Source organism: Mus pahari, chromosome 4 (genome assembly GCF_900095145.1).
Source record: "Mus pahari chromosome 4, PAHARI_EIJ_v1.1, whole genome shotgun sequence".
Taxonomy (NCBI): domain Eukaryota; kingdom Metazoa; phylum Chordata; class Mammalia; order Rodentia; family Muridae; genus Mus; species Mus pahari.
This window is the reverse complement of record NC_034593.1, coordinates 79,170,588-79,176,228: the sequence shown is the minus strand read 5'-3', so window position 1 is coordinate 79,176,228 and position 5,641 is coordinate 79,170,588.

The window sequence follows — 5,641 nt, the reverse complement described above, 5'->3', positions numbered from 1 at the left end:
AAAAAAAAAAAAAAAATTGGTGCTCTAATGTGTGCCATGACTACACAGAGAAATCATGCCAGCTGGGAAGAAACTGAAAAGCCATCAGGTTTGATATGACACCTGGGAAATCCTCAAGAAGAGAGTTAAGTATATTAATAAGAAAGAACTTTCCCATGTTAAGGATGGGAAATATAACACAGGGTGTAGGGGCTGGTGAGATGGCTCAGTGGTTAAGAGCACTGACTACTCTTTCCAAGGTCCTGAGTTCAAATCCCAACAACCACATGGTGGCTCACAACCACCTGTAATGGGGTCTGATGCCCTCTTCTGGTGTGTCTGAAGACAGTTATAGTGTACCTATTTATAATAATAAATCTTAAAAAAAAAAAAAAAAGGGTGTTAGAACCCTTTACAGTGCCCCTTTAGATGGCTTGAAAATCGAAGCAGAAAATGTAAAGATAAATGACTTGAGGTTGACATAATACCCATTATGGTTACTTTCAGTAACTTACTTTCAGTAAGTCATATTTTATCCTGAATAAATTTAGTGGGTTTTGTGCCAAATATGAAAAATGGTTTGATAATGTGCCAAATATGAAAAGAAGATTGATAAGATACAAGCTTTAGAAAGACTTATAGATTAAAATAAGTAAAAATACTTAGACACAGACAGAACAATTTAGACAAGAACCTACTGTGCCACCTCATGATGAAACTGAAGAGGTGCAGCCCAAGGTATCTAGTTACTATACAAGACCTACCAGCAGATGACAGGTACCACCAAGGTTATGAAGCAACTCAATGGAGTCCTATAGACATATTAGACTTGAGAGTCTGCTTTTCATATGGTTTGCATTCACCCTATGTAAAGCAGATATTAAATTCATAGGCAGTTCAAAACAGAATTATCCTCAAGACTGGAAAGATTTGGCAACAGTAATATTGGAATCTGGCTCGCGACTACAATGGCAAACATGGTAGAAAGAAGAAGCTAGGGCCATAGAACAATGAAATAGGGTTAGAGGTATCACTATTTCTCAAGATCAGTTGCTAGGTGAAAGTCAATATCCTGAGTTACATAGGCAGCTTGAATTTGATAATCACACCTTGGTGCTATGCATTTTAGCAGATTTAAATGCTTGGGACAAGATGGAAGAATCAGGAAAGAGGTCTGAATCATTAATTAAAATTATACAAGGCCTAAAAGAAGCCTTCATTTTTTTTTTAAAGATTTATTTATTATATCTTAAGTACACTGTAGCTGACTTCAGACACACCAGAAGAGGGCATCAGATTTCATTACGGGTGGTTGTGAGCCACCATGTGGTTGTTGGGATTTGAACTCAGGACCATTGGAAGAGCAGTCAGTGCTCTTAACCACTGAGCCATCTCTCCAGCCCTCAACATTTTTTTTTTTTTTGCAAAAATTGGCTTCACCTATAAATAGAATAATGTCAGATTCAGAAGTCAAACAAATATTAATCAAGTCTTTGGCTATTGAAAATGCTAATTCAGGGCCAGGCAGTGGTGGTGCACGCCTTTAATCCTAGCATTTAGGAGGCAGAAGCAAGCAAATTTCTGAGGCCAGCCTGATCTACAGAGTTCCAGGACAGCCAGGGCCACACAGAGAAACCCTGTCTTGAAAAGCCAAAAAAAAAAAAGAAAGAAAGAAAAGAAAATGCTAAATCAGAATGCAGAAGGGTGATTAGACCTTTAAAGGCAAGATCAGCACCAATAGAGGAATTGATTAGAGCCACAACTGATCCTAGATCTCACCTTTATGATGCTAATTGGATAGCAGAAGTATCTTCTAAAATCTCAAGAAATTGAAGATGGTAGATGTTTTAATTGTGATAAGCAAGGTCATTTGAAAAGGAGTTGTAGGGAAGGCATTCCTAGAAACAATGTTTTTTTTCTAAAGATAATCCAAAAAGAAGGTACGAGCCTTGTGTTATGCGGAAGATATGGCAAAGGCCAGCATTGGACTAATGAAATGCAGATCAACCAGCGATTAAAAAGAGGTACCTATTGAACTGTGGGGTCCAGTAAAAAGATCACAACATTTGCCTAACACATGGTTTACTGATGCAACCCACCCCAATAGAAATAGCAACCTAGAGAAGGAAGTGGGGTGGGGGTGGGGTAGCCAATACTGGGGAAGGAATCACAAAACCCGTGCAGCGCTGTTTGCTATGAGACAACGATGAAAGCAAAAGGAATCTTCATCATCAAATCATGGTACGTGTGCAGTGGTTTAGCTGTATGATGGTCAAAATAGAAAACCACTTCCTGGCAGACGCATGGCAGGGATATCTGGTCACGGGAGGCGTAAACGAACGAAGCAAAACTTGGCAAAGATAGCAAATTTTATGTAGCTCATACTGGCAAGAGACAAAACGTCGGGAAATAATGAAATAGTGGGCAAATTGGCATCATGTTTAATTAAGACTAAAATACTAAACTTTGCCAAGGAACAAATACAGAATCTATCAGTAAGAATGACATATTGCATATTGAAATAACATGAAAGTTTACCCTTAGCACTAAAAAATAAGGAAAAGTTGGGCAGTGGTGGCTCACGCCTTTAATCCCAGCACTCAGGAGGCAGAGGCAGGTGGATTTCTGAGTTTGAGGCCAGCCTGGTCTACAAAGTGAGTTCCAGGACAGCCAGGGCTACACAGAGAAACCCTGTTTTGAAAAAACAACAACAACAACAAAAAAAAAAAAACCATAAAGAGAGATAGGGGAATATAGGTACATTTATCCACATATATTAAGGTATATTTAGTTTCAAAATTTCAAAAGATTTTTTTTTAATTTCAAATGAAAGATAATACTTTTTCTGTAGTCAAAAAACCAAACCAAACCAACAACAAAAAAAAACCATTTTGCCCTAGGAAAAATATAACCTGCCAGAAAAGGGTAACTCCCACCCCTACCCCAGTTAGTGTTGGGGTGGCTTTTGGTTTTAATCTTCCCAGGAGAGTAAAAGCATTCAACTAAGGAAGCCGAGGGCACTGGACACGTGAAACATCTGAAGGAAAAGGATGGATTATTAGGAGAAAATGTCATAAGAAAAAGACTAAATTGGCCAAGTGGTATCACTGACCAGCTGACCGGCCTGAAATCCAGGCTCAGGAGCTGGGACCCCAAAAGGCAGGTTCTTCCCACCAGACAACCACACAATTTGGCCAGGAGGAGGGGGGCGGGTCAGCCAGGGCACCTGGCCAATTCCCAAATGTTTGTCTCTGCTGCCCTCTACAGACAGAAGTGACAAAGGGTCTTTATCTGGTCTTGGCTTCAATTAAAAATTAAAGCTGACTTTGGGACTGGAACATGTCTCTCTCCTTCTCTAAACCAAGGCATGCTTGTTAAAGGAAAATCCCAAATCCCTGTCTTAGATCGGAAGAGTCACCTGGTATGGGAGAGAGGGAAAAAAAGGAATTATTCTATTGCCATTAATCTCATAGTCTTTTGATTTTTCATTTGACTCTTAAAACTTTACTTAAGGTATAAATATTATCCCCAAAACTATAAGATTATTATGTATATAAAACTTTCTATCGTGATGCGTGATGCCAATAATCATACACAGTACTAACTAATTCTAGAAATAAGCTTTATCTAGCTTCTTGTAGGTGTTAGAGCCTGAAGCATATAACTAGGAACAAAGTTTGTGTACCTCAGATGTACTTAATAGATTATGGTCCTCAAACCCTTCAGAGATCTGCTGAATATGGTATTTTAAATATTTACATTTTCTACAATAGACAGTGACCATTTCTCACAGTAACCTTCAAGGTCTCCAAGAAGATGATGAGGCCCTGCAACAAAGCCACCTGGATTGTGGTATCTTAACCACTGGGAACACAGCTCATGCCTCTTCTGCCACCAGCTCTGTGCAAACAGAGGACCCCTTTGGTTTGACTGCTGTGTTTTACCAAGCCAGGACTGCCAATAAGCTGAAGAACACCACCCAAAGATCAGCTTCAGACTACAAACTGCTCAGGTCATTCAAATTGCTGAGTTCATCTGAAATTGACAGAAACATTTTACAGAAGTCTAGACTCAAACATATTCAATCCTAAAACTGCCAAATACAACCACGCTGGACATTGTGGAGAGCTGGGTGGAAATAGCTTCACTGTTGTAAACAGTTTTACTGTGTTAAGGATTAAAACCTTTCTTTTCTTATTTAGACAAAAAGGGAGAAATGTTGCAGGATTATCTGATCATACTGTGTACCCTGAAATTGTGTTATTTACTGGAAAAACCTGTTCCTAATTGTAGTGTGGCTCAGTCTTAACACACGCCTTTAACCAAGAGCTTTCTGCTTGAATACTGTAAACAGGATTAAATAAAGTCGACCATTGACCAAGAGGCAGAGCAAGCAACCAGTTGATTGGAAGTTGACATAGGATAATTAAGAAAAAAACGGAGAGAGTAAGAGGGAGTCAGGAGGACAGATAGACACTCAAGAAGTAGAGTTGAGGGAGACTGAGTTTGAAGGAGGTTGTTTGAGATGGAGAGAGAGGGGGAATTTCTGACAGGACATAGGCTGAGGAGGAGGTCAGCTGGGTACTTTCTCTCCTTTGAGCTAGCAGTCTTTCACCTCAGCATCTGGGTCCCACGTCTTTTTTTGGTAAAATCAAACGAATGAGATTTTGTTTAGGCATGTGCCAGGAGGTGATGTCACACGCCTTTAATCCCAGCACTTGGGAGGTAGAGGCAGGCTGATTTCTGAGTTCGAGGCCTGCCTGGTCTACAAAGTGAGTTCCAGGACAGCCAGGGCTATACAGAGAAACTCTGTCTCGAAAACAAAAAAAAAAAAAAAAAAAAAAAAAAATGGAGCTGGAGAGATAGGAGCACTGACTGCCCTTCCAGAGGTCCTGAGTTAAATTTCCAGCTACCACATGATGGCTCACAACCATCTATAATGGGATCCTATGCCCTCTTCTGGTGTGTCTGAAGGCATCAGTGTACTCATATAAATAAATTAAAAATTTTTTTTTTAAATTAGTTTTTCAAGACAGGGTTTCTCTGTATAGCTCTCTGGCTGTCCTGGAACTCACTCTGTAGACTAGGTTGACCTTGAACTGAAAAAATCCACCTGCCTCTGCCTCCCAAGTCCTGGGATTAAAGGCAAAATTTAAAAAATAATAAAACAAAAAAACCCCAACAAGCAAACAAAAAACAAGAGTCATCTCTCCAGACCCTCAAATTTTGGCTCTGGTCCTCGAGCCTGGCATGGGCAACTTACAATACACCTCACAAAGACTAAAGAAGGCTGGGCATATAACTCAGCAGTAGAGTGCTCAAGGCCCTACATTTAATCCCTAGCAACACCAAGTCATAAAAACTAAAGGTCTGGAGTCAGCAAACTGTTTTTCACCATTCTGTAGCACTACATCTGTGCTTTATCCCTGCAGGCAGAGCAGTGCAGGCTATCCACAGACTTCCGAAGGTGGGCATTGTAGCACACTGATTTAGAGAGTTCATTCTATCTTCTCTCCTTTAATTAAGATTAATTAGAGCTGGGCTTGGTGGCCCACACCTTTAATCCTAGCACTCAGGAGGCAGAGGCAGGCAGATTTCTGAGTTCGAGGCCAGCCTGGTCTACAAAGTGAGTTCCAGGACAGCCAGGGCTATACAGAGAAAC